This window comes from Thamnophis sirtalis, unplaced genomic scaffold, assembly GCF_051295495.1.
Source record: "Thamnophis sirtalis isolate CommonGarterSnake01/CBP01778 unplaced genomic scaffold, rThaSir2_p1.2 scaffold_8, whole genome shotgun sequence".
Lineage (NCBI taxonomy): Eukaryota > Metazoa > Chordata > Lepidosauria > Squamata > Natricidae > Thamnophis > Thamnophis sirtalis.
In genome coordinates, this window is record NW_028261388.1 from 40197193 (window position 1) to 40218760 (window position 21568).

Below are 21568 nucleotides of genomic sequence, written 5' to 3' on the forward strand. Positions count from 1 at the left end.
TGCCAGAAGCTGCTTCCTCAGAACATATGCCATCTCAGAAATTTCTGCTGTCCTTCTGACTTCTGCCTTCTGCTTTTCAGAAATGGTTCCCTTTTGGAATCTAAATTAACTATCTCTACATAATAATACCTCTTCAAACATTTTCAAGGATATAGTGAAAATTCAACATGTTCATGGATATTATTACAGCATTTTATTAAAAATCATATTGAAAAGTTATATCTCATTAGGTAGGACTTGTGGACTGAATTAACAGCACTTAACACTAGCACTCAGGTTTATATACTGCCCAATAGTGCTTTACAGCACTCTCTGGCTGGTTTGCAATGTCATCATATTGCTCCCAACAATCCTGATCTTCACTTTACTGACCTCGAAAGGATGGAAGGCTGTCAACTTTGAGCCAGTCAAAATTGAAAGAATCAAACTCCTAGCAGTGTGAACAGAGTTAGCCTGCAATACTGCATTCTAATGACTGCACCTCCATAGTTAAACCTTTTTAACCTTTAGACTTCTCCAAATATCTCCATAATGGATAGAACTGAATGGGATAGAGATTTATAAAGAGGTGAAATTCATATTCATAATATCCTTAAAACTCAAAATCCTTTGTAAAATTAGGTTAATGTTCTCATTTCAGGGACAGAGGGAAGTGATGGTTAAGGATAAATTATATACTTTAGGCCTCTGCAAAACCTCAAGCACCAATTTAAGCTATTTTTAGTTAATGTGATGTAATGTCTTGTATTGAAGCTGAAGTGAATCTACCTGGATTCTACAACTGCTGCCAGTTTATTTTCTGTATGAGATTAACAGAATATTTTAGATCTTAAATCATCCCAGTATATAATATGTGCAAATATAAACTGATGCTTTCAACTAAAAATATTGTTTTGGATTCAGTGGTAGCAATCAATGGTTGAGCCATTTGGATGCAATTGGTTGGACTGCTCCCATCCCATCTTGTATCATTTTATTATTACGTGAGTCTTTTAGAAAACAAAACATTTTTGTTTTCAATTCTTTCATAATTGTGGAAAGTAAACATTTGGATGAATAAAATCTGCTAGTTTCCAAGGAAATTAGTGCATCAATTCCCAACTGTTTAGTACCTTGTCTCTATTAAGTTTTCAACAACATAAATTATTACGCTACTTTGAAACAATTAAAAAAAAACATTTTTTCTAGTTTTTTGTCATTATTTACACCAAAAAGCTCCTAATGAGAAGAAATGCTTCTGATTGTAAGAATTTTAAGTGAAAATATTTTGAGATATAATCTGAAAACAGGATGAAATTTATCCATGATAACCTTAGTAACCATTAAATTGAACCTGAATGCACAGTCTTTGCTATTGGCAAAGATTTGGGTTCATCGATTTTATTTAGAGCTAGGAAAGCAACCGGGATTGTCTGCTGTGAGCTTGTGAAGGCTCTCAGGAGTTTGATCAAAGACAACAGACACTGCTTGGTGATTTCCCCTCCCCCTCTTTTTATTCTTCCAACAAAGTAGTACATGTCTTCAGTTTCTATTCTAGGCAGCATTCTTTCTTCCCCACTTCTCTTGCCTCTGGGCACAGGTAACAGCAGCAATAAAGCAATCAACAACAGCTTGATTTAGAAGGGACTGACAGGCATTTCAAGGTGAGTTCTGTCTCTACTGGTGAAATCTTCCTGTCTCTAGTAAAATTGCTTTGTTGTGTATGTAGTATAGCATATTAGTGAAAAATGAGTTTTGTTATGTATTTAATCTTATAAAAATATAGTCCTATACTTTTTCTACTTTTTGAGATTAATAAACTGTGCACTTTTCTTTTTCTTTCATGTTTCCAAGAGCCAAGGTGGCGCAGTGGTTAAATGCAGCACTGCAGGCTACTGCTAGATCAGCAGGTCAGCGGTTCAAATCTCACCGGCTCAGGGTTGACTCAGCCTTCCATCCTTCCGAGGTGGGTAAAATGAGGACCCAGATTGTTGGGGGCAATATGCTGACTCTCTGTAAACCGCTTAGAGAGGCCTGCAAGGCCTATGAAGTGGTATATAAGTCTACTGCTATTGCTATTGCTATTGCTATTGCTATAAAACCATCTTCAAAGGACGCTATGTTTTATGATGTTATCTTCTTCCTTCAGTAGGTCTTTGGACTCCACCCACTCCCAATCACTTCAAATGTTTTGGCCCAGGAAGCAACAAATCTACCAGAGCCAACTTTGCCTAGATCTATCTAGGTTTGCAAGCTGCTACCCCTTATAAAGTTGCAGCTTGAAGGAATATGTTAGGCTGTATACATACAGTATATTAAAGAATGCTAGATAGACATTAGCAACAACCAACTGTCAGATTTCCTTGAAAATCAGCTTTCTACACTCTCAATATCTTGAAAGGAGGTTTCCCCCCCCCCAATATTTGAATATGAAGCATGGGATAATTTGGATCCCATGTCTTCTTCTAATTTGGATTCCATGTCTTCTTCTAAGAACATATTCCCCAAGAGGTAGAGAAAGGGACAATGAGTTACAACTAATAAAAAAAAATGAAACAAAGGCAGAGGTCATGACTGGATTCCTCACAGACCACTTTTCAGAAAATAATAATGACAAGACTCTTACTTAACCGCATCTGTAGGGAATATGGTTTGCATCTCTCACCTAGCATCATTAAAGGACATTTCTAGATGAGAAACAGTGAACTATTTGGAGAAAATATTTTAGGAGTTTTTGTTAGTAGACAAAGGGGAAACAAAAATAATCCTATGATATTTTCTTAAAGGAAGTTTCATAGAAAAATATAGGTCAGCAAAGTGATTTTTCTTTTGGGGAAGTGAATGAGTTGAAAATAAGCAGAGGACTAAAACTGCAAGCAACAATGGAAGGATTCTTGAATGCATGTTGTATCCATATCATATTGTTTTAATTCTCACCTTGCCTTGGTGGGGGGACATCTTTCAGTGTCTTTCATATCTGAATAGAAAGTTACTGAAGACTGGGTAAGGATGTAATGGATACAGTTAAAATGCAAAGTAAACTATGTTGTCTCATGCTTCAAGTAAGCTGTGATTCTGTGTGGGCTGAAGTCTTATGCATATGTCAAACTATGCTTAATCCTAATCTACATTTTCATACATTCCATTCATCAAAATAGTACCAAGCTGAAATTTGATGATACAATTATAGGCTCATGCAGGAAGCTTTGTTGGGTTATAAAGCAAAATACTACAAGAATATTTTTCCTGAGACACAAGATAGAAAGGTTACCAATCCCCTTCCCTGCCCCAGTTTTGTGTCATCCACAAATTTGATGAACTCCCCTTCAATCCCCTCATCTAGGTTAATTATGAAAATGCTGAAGAGTACTTGGCCCAAGACAGAACCTTGAGGTACCTCATTGCATGCTTCCCTCATGCATATGTAATTTCATTGAAGATTACACATTCAGTGCAGTTGGTCAGTCAACTGCAAATCCATGTGATTTGATTTGATTTGATTTAATAAATTTATAGGCCGCCCAATCCCGAAGGACTCCGGGCGGCTTACAGAAAATACATTTTAAAAAAGTGAAGAGTTAAAAGAAACGGAGGAAACAAATTAAAAGATAAACCACATCATGCACTCAATCTAATCGGGGCTGGACCTCAGTCATGAGGTCAACAGCCCCAGGCCTGCCGGAATAGCCAGGTTTTGATAGCCTTTCGGAAGGCCATGACAGGGGGTAGGGTCCGGATCTCTGGGGGTAGTTCATTCCATAGGGTCAGAGCGGCTACAGAGAAGGCCCTCCCCCGGGCCTTCAGCCAGCCATTGTCTGGCTGACGGCACCTGGAGAAGGCCCACCCTGTGCGATCTTATTGGCCATTGGGAGGTATGCGGCAGAAGACGGTCTCGCAGATATCTGGGTCCTAGGCCATGTAGGGCTTTAAAGGTAATGACCAGCACCTTGAATCGCGCTTGGAGACTGATAGGGAGCCAGTGAAGCTCGTGGAGGATAGGTGTAATGTGGGTGTATCTTGGAACACCCAGTATCGCTCGCGCGGCTGCATTCTGGACTAGTTGTAGTCTCCGAACACTTTTCAAGGGCAGCCCCATGTAGAGCGCATTACAGTAGTCAAGTCTTGAGGTAACAAGGGTGTGAGTGACCGTTTGAAGTGCCTCCCGATCCAAATAGGGCCGCAACTGATGCACCAGGTGAACATGGGCAAAGGCCCCCCTGATCACAACCGATAGGTGATGTTCTAATGTCAACTGTGGATCCAGGAGGACCCCCAAGTTGCGGACCCTCTCTGAGGGTGTAAATTTTCACCCCCCAGGTTTAGGGATGAACTATCTGGGCTGTCCTTGGGGGGCAACATCCACAGCCACTCGGTCTTGTCAGGATTGAGAGCGAGTTTGTTCATTCCCATCCAGACCCTGACAGCTTCCAGACACTGGCACATCACTTCCACCGCTACGCTGAGCTGGCACGGGGCGGAGAGATACAACTGTGTATCATCCGCATATTGATGGTATTTAATCCCGTGCCGCGAATGATCTCACCCAGTGGCTTCATGTAGATATTGAATAGGAGGGGGGACAAGACCGACCCCTGTGGCACCCCATATTTAAGGGGCCTAGGAATCGACCTCTGCCCTCCAACCAACACCGACTGCGACCTGTCAGAGAGATAAGAGGAGAACCACCGTAGAACGGTGCCTCCCACTCCCACCTCCTCCAGCCGTCGCAGAAGGATACCATGGTCGATGGTATCGAAGGCCACTGAGAGGTCAAGGAGCACTAGGATAGAGGAATGTCCTCTATCCCTGGCCCATCAGAGATCATCGGTCAGTACGACCAAGGCGGTTTCGGTGCAGTATCCAGGCCTGAAACCAGACTGAAAAGGGTCTAGATAATCTGCTTCATCCAAGGTCCGTCGGAGTTGAAAGGCCACCACTTTCTCAACAACCTTCCCTAAAAAAGGGAGGTTGGAGACTGGACGATAGTTTTTAAGAATAGCTGGGTCCAGAGAAGGCTTTTTTGTGGAGGGGTCTTACCACCGCTTCCTTCAGAGGTTGCAGAAAAGATCCGCAACCTCTGAACAATATGTCTATTCCATATTGTTCTATCTTACAAAAAAGGTTTTGGCCTACTTTATCAAATGCCTTATTGAAGTCTAAATATTCTATAACCACAGAATTTCCTTGGTCCACTAATTTAGTCACTTTATCAAATCAATCAAGTCAATGTTTGGCATCACCTATTTTTAACAAATTGATATTGGCTTCTGGTAATCACTTTATTCCTTTCTAACTGGTGACAAATCTGTTGCTTATGATTATCTTTTCCAGGATTTTCCCAGGTATTGATGTCATGTTGATTGGTCTGTAGTTTCCTGGCTCTTATTTTTCAATTTTTTGAAGATTAGAACTATATCAGCTCTTTTCCAGTCCTCTGGCAGTTCCTTAGTGGTCCGGGTGCTCTGAAAGATTTCACCTAGTGGTTTAGAGATCACATCAGCCACATCCTTCAGTACCCTGGGATGTAAACTTTCTGATCCAGGAGATTTGAATTCATCCAAAACATATAGGTATTTGCTTACCAAATCCTTATTTATCTTGACATGCATTCCTGTTCTGTGTTCCATTGCTTTTGCATCAAGACAGATGCAAAGAAGGAATTAAGTACTTCTACTTTTTCCCTGCTTCCTGACACCTTCTTGCTATATTTTCCCATTAGTGGGCTGAAGAGTTCCTTGGTTTTTCTTCTTGCTCCTTATGCATTGACCAATTTTTGTTATATTTGGTATTTGTAATGTAAGTTCCTTCCTTCCATTGCATTTTTGTATATAAACTTTCAAGATAATCATAGTTTTGTAGAGAAAAACTTATTTCTCATATTCAGTATTTATTTTGTCTTCTCCTGTGATTTTTAAAGATGATAACCTAAAACCTTCTACAAATTTCAACAAATTAAACCTTTTCAAATAGTATATGTTGTGTCTTACAGACAGGAAGTTCCTTTTGCAATTGAACAAACCTCTCTCTCTAGCTTTTATATTCTCAATTTTGGGATTTTTTTTTCATGAACAGCTGAACATAAACTAATTGGCACAGATGCAACTAATTCATTAATTAAAATGTTGCAACTCAGACTTTCTCCACCTTCTGTTCTATACATATGTTACACATATATATCTTCAATGTTCCTCTTGTAACTGGCGAATTACAAAAGTTAAAGTCTAATAGGTTTGAAGAACAACAATTTACATAAGGTTCTCCTAATTAACTATCTGGCAAAAGTCTTAATTATATCATTTAAAGGAGAACCCTTCAAAACATGAGCTGGTATTTTTTAGCAATTAATAAAATTCCATTTAAAAGAAACTGTTCTCACCTTTTGTAAAAATATATACTCCAGTAAAACTTATTCCTATTTCCTTTTGAAGATTTTTGAGTTTACAAAAAACACCATTGAATACTTCAATAAAAAGGCATACATTTTAGATGCTCTATTATTACCTCTTTGTTGTGCATTTTTAAATAGCTGTAGCAATAGTATATAGACTTATATACCTCTATGTGGTCTTTACAGCACTCTCTGAGCAGTTTGCAATATCAATATATTGCCCCCAACAATCTGAGTCCTCATTTTACCTACCTCAGAAGAATGAAAGGCTGAGTCAACTTTGAGCCAGTTGGGATCAGACCAGACTGTGAGCAGAATGCAATACTGCTTTCTAACCACTGTATCACTAGGGCATGGCTTCAATTTTTTTACATGCGTATTATTTATGTGATTATGAATGAGAAGTACTTTTTAAAAAATTGTGTACTTTGTTTATTTTATCTATCTCTCTGATTTAAATAGATAAATGGATAATCTAAAAGATGCTATTTTAGGATTCAAGCAAGCAGATTAAATATGTCAGCATAGTGGTTAATACCAGCATTTCCTAAAATATTAATAATCAATTAGGCTTTTTGACAGGTTTGTTATCATTCTATATATTTCCCTCCATATATTTACTTCTTTCCATATAGTTTCATGATTTTAGGAACCCTCGTGTTTCTTTGAGTGGAAGATGCTCAACTGCATGCTAAGTAATTAATATACAATGCAGTTTCAAATGTTGTTGGAAAAACTTTATGAAACAAGCAAAATGTCAAGAACTGGGGAAAAATGAAACAAGTCTATTTCAGAAGCCTTCAACTTCATAATAGGCAATGTCTAACTTTCAGATTGTCAAAGCCATTTCTTTTATTGCCCATAATCTGGTTCACTGGCAGGAATGCATAAATCAGCTTCATGTCTTGGGCTGTGGACATAATTTTTGTTTCTTGTTTCTCATGTACAACCCAGCTATTTCTTGTCCTGCCAGATTTCTCTTCAAGCTCTAAAGGGAATAACTGTTATGTTCTAGTTCTATATAAAAGCAACTATACAACTCAGTAAAACAAACCAGTCATCAATAAAAGTTATATTTAAAAAGTACATACATACATACATACATACATACATACATACATACATACATACATACACACATATACATATACATATACATATACATATACATATACATATACATATACATATACATATACATATACATATACATATACATATACATATACATATACATATACATACATATCCCTAGTATACACATACATACACATATACACATACGAACACATCCCTAGTAGCAAATAAAACATCTGGATATAGATTGTGTAACAAAAATTCCCATTGATAAAAATGTTGCCAGGATTTTAAAACCTCCAGTAGGTTACTGAAAAATTGCAAACAGTTTATGACATTCTTGGAAATGCCTCGGTTCTCTTTGAAAAGCATGTGTGTATGAGTAGAGATTTATTATCATAATAGAAAAGAATGCATGGCAGCAAATCAAGTCAAATTAATTGGATTGATAGTAAATGTTGGCAATTCTATACCTAGTCTTGATTTATATTTCCTTACAAACCACAAAAATACAAAACTATACTATACTTTGCCTGAACAAGTGCAAATCAGTAAGACTCCACCACTGGTTGAGATGTATGTAAGGTTTATTTGTTGTATTTTTGCTTTAATATTACCAACAGCAAGATGATTTTCTTTAACTCAGCAAGATACTACTGGAATACTTGAAATGTACTGCTGTTCTGTTTTGACTACTTTTTAAATGCGGTTTCTCCACTCTGTGATAGTTATGACAAGTGATTTTTGCATGTAGAGTTTTGCTAACTCAGGACAGGTCATAGTAAATACCTTATGCCTTATTATATTCCTCTTTGAGAGGATTATTGTTTCTATCTTTGATCTGTACGTGGTGCTATGATAATTGTTATTAATAGTTTTTTCCCATTCTTTTCTTTCTTCCAAACATTTTAATTTATAATATAAGAATATGTTGGTTTAATGGATAACCTTTTGTATGCACTTGTTACTTTTCCAGAATCATGGTATTAAATAAAAAGATTCTCAAAGTAAACAAAAGTCACACAGAGAACAAACATTAGACTCAAACAATTTGTGATAATTTATATATTTTGATTATGGCATTCTTTTATGTTAAGATGGCTCTATATTCATAGCCATCTTAATGTTTGGCTATGACTATATAGATATAAGAATGGAAAGTACTTCTATGATTCAACAATTATTCAGCAGAGAAGACGCAAGCAATTGTACTTTTAATGTCACAGAGCAGAAATTTCAAAAATAAAAGCAAATTTCAGTCTTCTCTAGTGGATCACATACTGGCAAGTCTGATTTACTAAGCACACACCCTTTCCATCTACCATTTGTGGTTGAATGTTTATCTAACAAATATTTGAAACAGAAAATCAGCACATTTAAAAAATATACCTCCTCCTTAAATAGTTGATTTCTCTTTTTAGATGTATGTGACTTGCTCAAAGAGCTGAAATGTCCCAAGAAGCTAGGATTTTGAAAGGCAAGGAAGGCATATACTCTTACGATTGTAAGTCTTCAGTGCCTGAAACACTAATAATCTTTTACCAGAGAATAAATCAGAGTAGCAGTTTTAAAAGAACTCCCAAATTAAATTGAAGTCTTTCTATGCCCAGAACTCTTCCTAATTGCTAAAAGAAATAATACAAAGCTCAGTATTTTTGTTTGCTTTGGTATGATAGGATTTGCCCTTATATCCCTCTTCATTTGCTCCATTTTTCTCTATGTTCCCATTTATTGTGAACATAATTTCACAAAGCTGGTTAAGATTTTGTTGAGCAAACCTTCATTTTAAATGGAAACTACAATTTATCTGTCTGTCTGTCTGTCTGTCTGTCTGTCTGTCTGCCTGCCTGCCTGCCTGCCTGCCTGCCTACCTACCTACCTACCTACTTGAAAATTAACTATAAAATGTTACGTATACATTTGTTTATCTACTGGCTTTTAGTTTAATTTACACATAATTTAGTTTAATTATGTGTATCTTGAGTCAATTAATTGTGAGGGGACCATATTTTAAATCTCAACCATCGAAAATCATATGATCAGATTTCTCCCACTACCATTAAAGTCAATTCTTATGTAGAAGGTATAGATACAAACACTATAGTCTTTCCAGTCAAACAAAGAAATTTTCTCAGCTTCTATTATTTTTTATGGTTTCACTGATACCTTGGTCCTTGGTATATAAAAGCAATATTTATAGAATCTTGACTGACTATAGACCTTTAGAATATATTCAGAATACTTCACTCATTACTGCAACAATCAGAATATAGTTCCAATTCTTGCTCAGAGAAATGTAATCATTTGAAATTAAAATTACAACTAAAAGCAAAGTTCCAAAGAGAGGATATTTCTGAGAGTTTATTTTAAATCCCTCTTCTACTATATTCCTAATTGAGACCATGAAAGAAAACTGTCTATCATACTATTTCTTCTCTCAATGTTCTCTTGCTTAAAGGAAGCCAGAGAGATTTAAATGGGCTGTTACGTTTCTTGTTCTCCTTTGTGTTCCTTCAGCAATTGTAGTCCTTCATCTGATATAAGTAATTATTAGAGATAGTAAATACTGGATAGCAGAACTAATGCTTAAGCAAGATTCAAAGACCACTAGTGTACAGGGCACTCATTTACTTCAGTCCTATGACACTATCACTGTACAGTAGATGTCCTATATGATCATTGAGTGTCTGGGATCAGATAGATCAGCGGTCTCCAACCTTTGCAGCCTGTAGGAAGGAAAGGGGAACTGGTCAGCCCCTTGGCTGACAAGGTGCGCAGGTGCGTGCCAGCCTGCTGCTTGCACAAGTTGATCTGTACATGTGCATGCACGTGCACCAATCAGCCACTTGTGCAACCTGGTTCCGAAAAGGCAGGGGTCCAGAGATGGGCTGCAAGTTAGGGGTTGGGGACTTCTGATATCGCTATCTAAAGAAGCACCTGCCTTCAGAGAGAGCAAGGATAGACAAATAACCACTGAGAAAAAGAGGGATATGGAGAAGGGAGAATTTATATTTAAATTCTGTTACAATGAGCACCATCATGATTTTTTAAAAAAAAAAAATTTCCTGAAGCCACTACAAAACATTGGGAACAAAAATGTCTCTTATTCAGTAAAGTCATGAAGTCTTGTAGTCTTGTCTCTTTTTCTGTCATGGGCATATTTTCTTAGTCTTAGTATCTTAGTATTTTATTTCCAATAGGGAAATAAAATATTTAGTTTCTTTTCATGAATATTATAAAGAATACAATAGAAAGTATCCAAATATTTTCAATATTTAAAGTGCTAAACATTACTTCAATTTTTTAAGCAAATTATACTTGTAACGGACAGATGAGATGGTAGTAAGATTTGTGGTATTTTGAGCATTGGAAAGTCTATGGTTCTTTGTTCATCCCTCTCTCATTCCCTCTCTCTTTTACTCTTACGGACCCAGATTGTTGTGTAAGTTTATTTATTTACTTATTATCAATCACATTTTTGAACCTCCGATTTCCCTCGTAGCAATACTCTGGGTGGAGACTGAGCATTTTAAATATATTTTAATTTTTTTAAAGTTACATTTATAAGCTACGGGATTTATAGTCATAGGATAACTAATTAAAACTTTTCACTAGTTAGGGTGAATAATATTATTAGGTCCAAATTGTTTTCAAGGGTTTTGATTAGAGATGCTCATAAAGTTTAGTTGCATTCAGGAACCAATTACAGTTAGGAAATAAATTATGTTTATGTCCCCAAATAGACACTTTATTCAGTAGGACACTGGGATCCATTACTATTAGATGTCTTTTAATTCATTTATAAATTTGAACAATATATTTTTACAAGAGTTGTCTATATTTTAATAAGTAGTGCACATATTACTGTATGAAATTCCATTTTATAAGCAATCTTATTAATTTAATCTTATTCTGGAAAACTTAACATTGTAAGCATATCATTTATATGTATGATTTCAACATACATATGTGGGAAACTTGAATTTTTTAAAAAATCAATTTGTTTTCATATTATGAAAAAAAAATGGAAGAAAGACTATAGCCACTGAAATTGACCATGAATTTAAAGAAGAGTCTATGTCCATAGTACACAGATTCTCAGCAATTGGCAGAAGTAGCAGCAGGAGATATGAGGTGAAGGAGGGGCTGGAATGCAAAGCAGAAATCCTTTTTTTCCTGCAATTTGTGACCTTCACTGCCAGACAAGCAAAGTCAACGGGAAAGCTGGCAGGAGATTTCAGGATGCAGCTATTATGCAGGATCTACCTAACAACAGCAACTGGGATGGCTGGAACTGCTGTTTTCAATTGGCATGGTCATGTGATATTGTGCTTTATGACTGTTCCACATTATTGTCACTAAAAATGTCTTCCTATAAAACCAAAGTGTAGAGAAAAACCAATTTAAATTGTATTTAAGTACAAAGACAATAAATATTATACTTAAAATGCATACATATTTTTTCTTCATTTTATAATGTAATTCTTTTAAATGTAGAATCATAGAAGGTAAAGTTGTAAAAGTCATTGGAGATAATCTAGTCTAATCTAGTATTAGGTAATCTATTATTACTGCATCCCAAATAGATGGAAGTGAAGTATCTGTTTATAAATGGAGATAGACTTAAGGATTGCTTAGGTCATGTAGGATTCAATGCAAGACATAGTGCAGAGCCTTTTCCCCTCCTTTTAATGAAGATATTTACTTTTAGCTTTTGCAGCTTTTCTTGGCAAGAATTTTTTTACAGTTAGATAAGCATATTACATTCTCTGCCTGGATGGCTGCAGCTTAAGTTTTAAAATGTATTACAATGTGGAGTTTGTTGAATATCACACAGTTTGTGTTCCCTTCCTTTTTATTCATGTATTCTATAATAATGGCTTAAGATACCATGCCTACTTTCTATTTAGAGAAAAGGGGTTAAATATACTGGCCAGCATTCTGCTTCTTTGATAGGCACATAGAACTCCGTTTCCTCTGTATCTATTCAGTTTCTGAGAAGCCATTGTGAAAGATAGAAAAGATTTTGTCATGGATGCTTCTTTCTAGATCCTTGGTAAATTTTCTCTGAATTTCACTCAACTTTAGGAGATTACAAATTCTCTCAAACAAATAAAACTTAAGTAGTACACCACATCCAGTTTACCACTAGAAAATGTACTGTAACTCTTTAGTAAAATCAACAAAAAATCTTCAATAAGGTAATTCAGTGGTACCTCGGTACTGGACAGTTTTGAAACTCATTGAATTTGGTACTCGGTATATTTTGATATAAAAGGTTTATCCTGACACATGTTATTTGTTTGGTACTCAACATGCAAATTAGAACTTACTGGTTTTGGTTGTCTTGTGCCTCGTTATCTTTCCAGCAGGAAACAAAGAATCATGGGCTAGTCATGTGGTAACATTTTCCTTGTGCACAACTTTTAAGCTTCTATGGTCATTCTGTTTATTTTTGTGCTTTTTTTAGTCCTAAGAAAAGGAACAGTGATAGTGCTCAGAAGAAAATATTACTTTGCACCACCATTGAGCAAAGAAAGAAACAATAGGTAAATGTGAGAGTGATATTCACATTACTAATCTTGCTGGGGAATATGGTATGTCTAGAACAGTGGTTCCCAAACTTGGCAACTTTAAGACTTGTGGACTTCAAGCAGAGCTGGCTGGAGAATTCTGGGAGTTGAAGTCCACAAGTCTTAAAGTTGCCAAGTTTGGGAACCACTGGTCTAGAACAATGGTCTTCACCATCATTAAAAATAAAGAAGTGATAAAAAGGAGAAAGGAGTTAAACCAGTAACAAAGCAGTGTTCCCAAAGACCTGACGAAGTTGAAAAGCTATTAATTTGGGGAAATGAAAAGCAGCTAGTGGGTGACAACGTATCAGAAGCCATGATACACTGCATGCCAATCTTTTGGTATATAAACGGGGACCAAGTGATGAGAGTGTTGATGTTTGCCTCATTTTCCAGTAGCTTTAAAATTGCCCCTCACTGAATCTTTTCTAATATGTCAAAGTCCTTTTGTAACTGTGGTGCCCATAATTGCGTAAAGCATTTCAAATGTGTTTTCCAACCTGTACAGATTGGACTACAATCTCATTCTGTCAACCTCGATATTGGTCAGAGGTTCCAATTTTCTGTCACCTATCCACCAATCTGATCTGCCCATAAAAGCCATAAACTAGGTCATTGATAATAAAAGGTTAAATAAAATGAACTCCAAGAGAGAATCATGCAATTCATTTTCTTCAACTTAATCCAGTTGTTCATTTAACTTTTTTCTGCAGCTATTTTCTGAATAGTACATTTTAAACTTTTACCAGCATTTTAGTTCCAAACAAAAAAACTATCATATGGTATATGTATTATTCAAGAGTCTCTGGAGGTTTTCAATTTTTTTCCACATCACTTTCTAAAATTTATACTTTGTTCTTAAAGAAACTTTATTTTAAACAAGGACAAATATTTCAACTAGACTGAGAAGTCAGAAAATCTAACTCCAATATGATTACTCTTCTGTTATTTATTTCGAATTCAAACTATTGAACTAGAGGTGGTCCTCGACTTACCATAGTTCACTTAGAGACCATTCAAAGTCACCATGGTACTGAAAAAAGTGATATGATCATTTTTCACAGTTACAAACTTTGTAGCATCCCCATGATCATGTGATCAAAATTCAGATGCTTGTCAATTGGTTCATACTTATGGCCATTGCTGTGTCCCAAGGTCATATGATCATTATTTGGAACCTTTTGACAAGCAATCAGTAGGGGAAGCTAGATTCACTTAACAACTGGGTTACTAACAACAACTAAAATGATTCACTTAACAACTATAGCAAGAATGGTTGTAAGATGGGGCAAACTCACTTAACAACAGAAATTGTGGGCTCAATTGTGGTCATAAGTCAAGGACTGACTTCTTCTAGAAGTGACTCACAATTTTTTTTTCAATTATACTATATTTGTTGTTATTTATTTGCAAAGTTAAATACAAATAAGGACATGATTCTAGATTAATATTGTAAGCCAATTAAGGACTGAAATCACCTGTTCCCAGAACCAAAATGTCAATTTGGGTCAGAGTTTTCAAGGTAATTATAATAATTGAAACAAAACAAAATGCCAAAGTACAAAACTAGAAGAAAAATAATGTCCAATTTGTTTGCTTGACACTCTCTGGAAGAAAGTTCATCTAGTATAAACACACAGATGGTCACATTATTAAAGACCATATTGAAAGGTTGGTTTTTTACGTTTTAAGTTTACTTAATTTAGATTTTAGTTTATCAATAACATTTTTGGAGAAAGAAAAAGGACATTTCTGTTACCCAGCTAATGATAAATTGCTTCCCCCCAAATCCCCAAGAATTTCTTCCTTGCTTACAAAAATAGATCAATCCAGCATCCCATAAAATTGCTACTTTTGTGCAAATGTGCAGGAGTAGAATGCTAAAAAGCCGTTCATACATTTTTATTTCCCTTTCAATTAATGCAGATCTTTCATATACAGTATAGTGTGCTTTCTTTAAACTCCTAATTTAAAAGTGGTATTGTTAGTAATAATCCCTAGAATCAGTTTGAAGACATCCATTGTCCTTCTGTCTCTTTCTCAATAGGAAGCTTTCAAAACCATAATCTATCATGCGATTTGTATATATTAATGCTGTCTTTCATCCTGATAATGCAAAAGTGGCTATTCTGACTAATTCATTTAAACAGAACAGTATAATACGACTTCACCATATTTACTTATCACTCAGCAAGGGCACTAAGACTGAAACTTCCCTGTTGCTTTCACAATAATGTGTTTTTAAGCTGGATCACCTTGCATGATTTCCATTTTAGGAAAATTTAATTAAATAGCTTTTCCTTCAGGTTTTTAGTCATCTATGTAATGAAAAATTGGGGATGGTGGAAGGAATGATATAATAGCAATAGCAGTAGACTTATATACCGCTTCATAGGCCTTTCAGGCCTCTCTAAGCGGTTTACAGAGAGTCAGCATATTGCCCCCAACAATCTGGGCCCTCATTTTACCCACCTCGGAAGGATGGAAGGCTGAGTCAACCCTGAGCCGGTGAGATTTGAACCGCTGACCTGCTGATCTAGCAGTATCCTGCAGTGCTGCATTTAACCACTGCGCCACCTTGGCTCATTAAGCACAAATATAACATTTGTGCTTAATGTTATAATGGATTTCCTTTTGCCTATTCTCAGGATGTTACTATTTAGATAAAACTATCATTATGACCTGATAGAATTACTGCTGTTTAAGAACTGCTGTTTAGTACCTAATTACAAAGCAAAGGTAAAAGGACACTTTCCCCTTCATGCTTTATTATGGTATTCTGTCCAAAAGACTGAAATTGATCAACTACAAAGTTGGTACCATGTTTCCTCAAAAATAAGACAAGATCTTATTTTCTTTTGACCCCAAAATAAGCACTTGGCCTTATTTTCGGAAAAAATATTATTATTTTTGAGGTGCAGGAGGCAGCTAGCGTGGTCACCTCACGGCTACTGCCGTGTTGCAATATTTTTGAGGAGATCTTATTTTGGGGACATGGCTTATTTTAGTGCATGCGCTCAAAAGCCCGATTGGGCTTATTATCCTGGAAGGGTACATTTCTGAGAACATTTTATGAGAGATCCATATTTCTAGCACTATAAAAATAAGGCTATTGCCTAAGGACTTTCTCAAAACTGTTTGTTACGAAAAAATGGCTTTTTTGCAGACCAATGATTTCTTTTTCTACAAGAAAAGTAGAACATAATTTTTGGATGTTTTATTTTCCAGAAAGTTGGATATATTGAAACTTTGTCACATTAATTAAAAATATTTAGTGGAGTGGATCCAATATAGGATTACAGAAATAAGCTTTACACTATTGGCATAGGTGACTAAATACAGTACATGCCTATGACAATACGTGTGTTTTTTTCAAAAAGACATAGTGGTATGTTTTCATTGTTTAAAATGATAGCTAGAATAGACTGAACCTAATATCACTATCTTTGGGAAATGTTGGAATATGTGAACAAAAATTGTTTAAAATTCTTCTCTTGTTCTTGATAGTTAATTTTATTTTTTTGAAATCCTCTTGATACAGCCATATTCACTTAGGATGCCAGACTGTGGCATTTTAAATACTTCTTGGTGCCAAAAACCTATTCAGAGGGTGACATGATTCAGAGACAAGATTTCACAGATACGCTTGGAATCATCTAAAAGAATAAATTTGAAGTAATATTTGCTTCAGTGTGATTATAGTGAAGAGCTCAATGGATTTGGGCCAGAAAACATGCTGAATTCTGCTTTTGTTTGAGCTGAGATTTCTAATATCATAAAAGATGTCTGATACAAAGACAGTTGCTTGAGTGTAAATATTACAGTTATTTTCAGGTGTTTCTATAAGCAACCTAGTTTGAGGCTCATGTGGAAATATTCATAGTCCACACAGAATGTATCAGATATGTTGATACTACCAGATGATTTGGATTACATCCCCAGTATCTTCCTCCACTGAATTGCTGAGAATTAGGATGACAATCTTCATCATTGCCACACAGTAACTTATCCCATTGGTAAGGCTGACTACAGTCATTAATATTAAACTTTATACTCCACCACAAGATCATTATTGTGCAAATGTTGTACTGTGTTTTTTCATTCATATTCACTGCCCATGAAATATGAATAATAGCATACCAAGAGAAGTAGAGTATTGTCTTCCAGCAGTAATTAAAATCAAAATCTGGACCAAGGAAAAAGCAGAATTGGAACTATGGAAACTAAGAACAAGGCATACATTCAATGCAACTGTGGCTAATTATGGTAAGCTTTAATGAGGGAATGAATAGAAAACCGGGACTGGTTAAACACATTTTTTAAAAATATTGTAGGAAAAGACTGGCAGCACCAGGGAGAAGAGTAAAAAGACAAATCAGCCTAGAATCACTAGATAGCCACAAATGAACTAAGTCCAACCCTTATAGAAGTGAAGAAATGTCCTCTTGCACTATACCACGAAGACTCAAACTATTGTTCTGTCTAGTTATAATGATATAATCCCACTGTTCGCAACTCCAGAATAACTTTTTCATTTGTTTCTACCCTTATCCATGTCCCTACATTTTGGACAAATTTGGGTGTTATAAAGTATAAAATTCTCTAAATGAGTAATAATAGCAATAGCAATAGTACTTAGACTTATATACCACTTCATACTGCTTCACAGCACTCTCTGAGTGGTTTACAATTTCATCACATTGCTCCCAACAGACAAGGTACTTATTTTATTGACTTTGGAAGGATGAAAGGTTTTAGTTAACCTCGAGCCCCATCAGGATCACACTCCAGGATGTGGACAGAGTTAGCCGGCAATACTGCATTTTAACAACTGTGCCATGGGGCTCAATGAAAATATGTAATTTCTTCTCTCTTATAAAACCCTACAAGTTTAATAAATTATTATATTTTTATTTTATTGTAAACTTTTATAATTTTAATGAAATAATAATAATAATAATAATAATAATAATAATAATAATAATAATAATAATAATAATAATGGAAACTCCGCCGTTGCCGGTCCCAAGCCCGGATGAGAAAGGAGGAGGGTTGGGGTCAGGTTGGCATCTGGTCCCGTAAAAAAACCCCGCCAACCCATACAATATGGTGAAAAAAACAAATAACAATTCCATACCGCATCGGTCGTCGCGCGGGTTAACAAGGGCCGCGGCGGATGTTGGGGTCCCTGGACATCCGTCGACAAGTGGGCTACAAGTGGACCAGCCAACAAAACGACAAAAATATAGTGCAGATGAAAACCGTGCCATAATGGCCTGTTACTACAACTCAGAGCCAGAAAAAAGAGGCTATTTAAAGCGAATGTATGAATTATGGAAACAACAATATCCAGATTCAAATGTTAGTGAACAACGACTAGCAGATCAAAGGCGATTTATTGTACGGAATAAAGTGTTTAGTGAAGTTGAACATGAGGAAACTCAGGCAAATTGCAAAACCCAAAAAACAATATCACAAGCGGAAATAACTGATATTCAAGACACAACTAAAGACATTCTATAGTAGAACTCCCAGAAGAAGCTCTCGGGGAGGAAATAACATCACCACCACTAGAACCAGTTATCACTGAACCAACTGATGAACTAACTCAAAAACAAAAAGAATTGAAGGATAAGATCATGGAGCATTTTCTGCTTAATGAGGAAAGGCAACGTTTACCATCACTAAAAACTGTGCCTAAGAAAATTTTGGCCCCTATCATGAAAATGGTTAATGCGGTGTTTTCAACAATTGAACCGGGATCCATCTTGGAAACAAACCAGTTAATATTCACTAATGAACTAGGCATTAAAATTAAAGTTCCTAGTCACACAACAGAAAAAGCATCAAAGCCAAAGTGGAAAATCTGTTTAGAACAAAAAATAAAAAAATTAAGGGCAGATGCTAGTAACTTAAAGAACATGCATGAGCAATGGCTTAAAAACAACAAAATCATAGATCGGCTAATCAGACGATATAGATTGGATACGAGAAACATCAATGAAGCTGTAGAGATTGTAAAACAGCAGATAACAGCAACAGCTAGAAAAATTGAAAGATATGAGGCACGAATCATCCAATATAAACAAAATCAGCAATTTCGATCAGACCAACGGCGTTTTTATCAAAGTCTTAATGTGAATGGTGACACCAAAAGTGAAAAACCAGAAAAACAGGCCACAGTTGAATTCTGGAAAGAATTGTGGGAAAATGCAAAGGACTACAACAAGGAAGCAAAGTGGATACATGACTTTGAGAAAAGCATTGGCAACAAACAAATGCAAGTATTAGAAATAACAACTGAGATGGTCAAAAATCGAGTTAAAAAGGTAAAGAATTGGACATCACCTGGAAAGGACCAATTACATGGTTTCTGGCTCAAATATCTGACCAGTTTACATGCAATATTGGCCAGGCAACTGAATGAAATTTTACAAAAGGGCCAAATTGATGAATGGTTGACAACTGGAAAAACATACTTGATTCAGAAAGATCCAACTAAAGGAACAACACCTGAAAACTACAGACCAATAACATGCTTGCCAACAACCTTCAAATTACTCACAGGCATTATTGCAGATAACATGATGGATTATTTGGAAACAAACAACATCTTGCCAGTAGAGCAAAAAGGCAACAAAAGAAGGAGCAGGGGCACAAAAGATCAGCTCCTAATTGATAAAATGATATTAGAAAATTGTAAGAACAGAAAAACGAATTTGAATATGGTCTGGATTGATTACAAAAAGGCATTTGACTCACTGCCACATAGTTGGATCATAAAATGCTTAGAAACAACTGGCATTAGCAAAAATATTACATTCTTTACTGAAAAGGCGATGAAACAATGGAGAACTGAGTTGGCAGTAGGGAATGAGATCTATGGAATGGTTAATATCAAGCGAGGAATTTTCCAGGGTGATTCACTTTCACCTCTTCTCTTCATCATCGCAATGATCCCACTATCGGTAATCTTAAAAAAAATGAAATTAGGCTACCAAACAGCCAAAGAAGCTGAAAAATTTTCGCATTTACTATATATGGATGATTTGAAACTCTATGGAAAATCAGAAATAGAAATCCAATCATTGACAAACACAGTCTGAGTATTCAGCACCGATATTTCAATGCAGTTTGGCATGGAAAAATGCGCCACTGTATCCATAAAAAGGGGCAAAATCACTGCATGTGAGGGAATTGAAATGCCCAATGGCCAATTAATTAAATACAAAGAAAATGAAGCCTACAAATACTTAGGCATTCTGCAGTTGGATAACATCAAGCATGGAGAAGTAAAAACTATTGTCAGGCGAGAGTACACCAACAGAGTTAGGAAAATTTTGAAATCTAAATTGAATGTTGGAAATACAATCAAGCCATAAATACCTGGGCAATACCAGTTATAAGATACACAGCTGGTATAGTTAACTGGACACAAGCTGATTTGGACCTTTTGGACCGAAAAACCAGGAAACTAATGACAATGCACTACAGTTTACATCCACGTGGTGATACTGATAGATTATACCTGCCCCGAAAATCAGGTAGCAGAGGATTATTACAAGCGAAGTAAACAGTTGAAGAAGAAAAACATGCACTGGCTGACTATTTAAAAGAAAGTCAAGAACATCTATTAATCGAAGTAAGGAACAAAAATCTACTGAAGGCCCAACAGACGAAACAAGAATACAGAAAAGATGTGATAAAATCAAGAATGGAGAGTTGGCAGAACAAAGCACTGCATGGCCAATTTCTGGAAAAAATAAAAGATAAAGTGGACAGTGAACAAACTTGGTTATGGTTAACAACAGGTACATTAAAGAAAGAAACAGAGTCACTAATCCTGGCTGCGCAAGAACAAGCTATCCGCACAAATGCCATTAAGGCCAAAATCGAAAAATCCTCTGATGATGCCAAATGCAGACTTTGCAAAGAAGCTGATGAAACTGTTGATCACATACTCAGCTGCTGTAAAAAAATCGTGCAGACTAATTATAAATTGTGGCACAATTCAGTAGCACAAATGATCCATTGGTATTTGTGCAAAAATTATAATATTAAAACAGCAACAAACTGGTGGGAACATCAGCCTGAAAACGTCACCGAAAATCAGATGGTCAAGATCTTGTGGGATTTCCGTATACAAACCAACAAAATACTGGCGCATAATACACCAGACATCACACTGGTTGAGAAAAACAAGGTTACAATCATAGATATTGCAATACCAGGTGATAGCAGGGTCGCCGAGAAGGAACATGAAAAAATCGCAAAATAGCAGGACTTAAAAATCGAAATTCAACGACTATGGCACAAACCAGCAGTGGTAATTCCAGTGGTAATTGGCACACTGGGTGCTATTCCAAAAGCACTGGAATTACATTTAAAACAGTTAAAAATTGACAAAATCACCATCAGTCAAATGCAAAAAGCCGCACTGCTTGGATCTGCATGCATATTACGAAAATACGTTACGACGTCCTAGGCCCCTGGGTGGGGCCCGACTAGTAACCAATGCCAAATCTGGCAAAACAACTGGCCGCTGTGATAC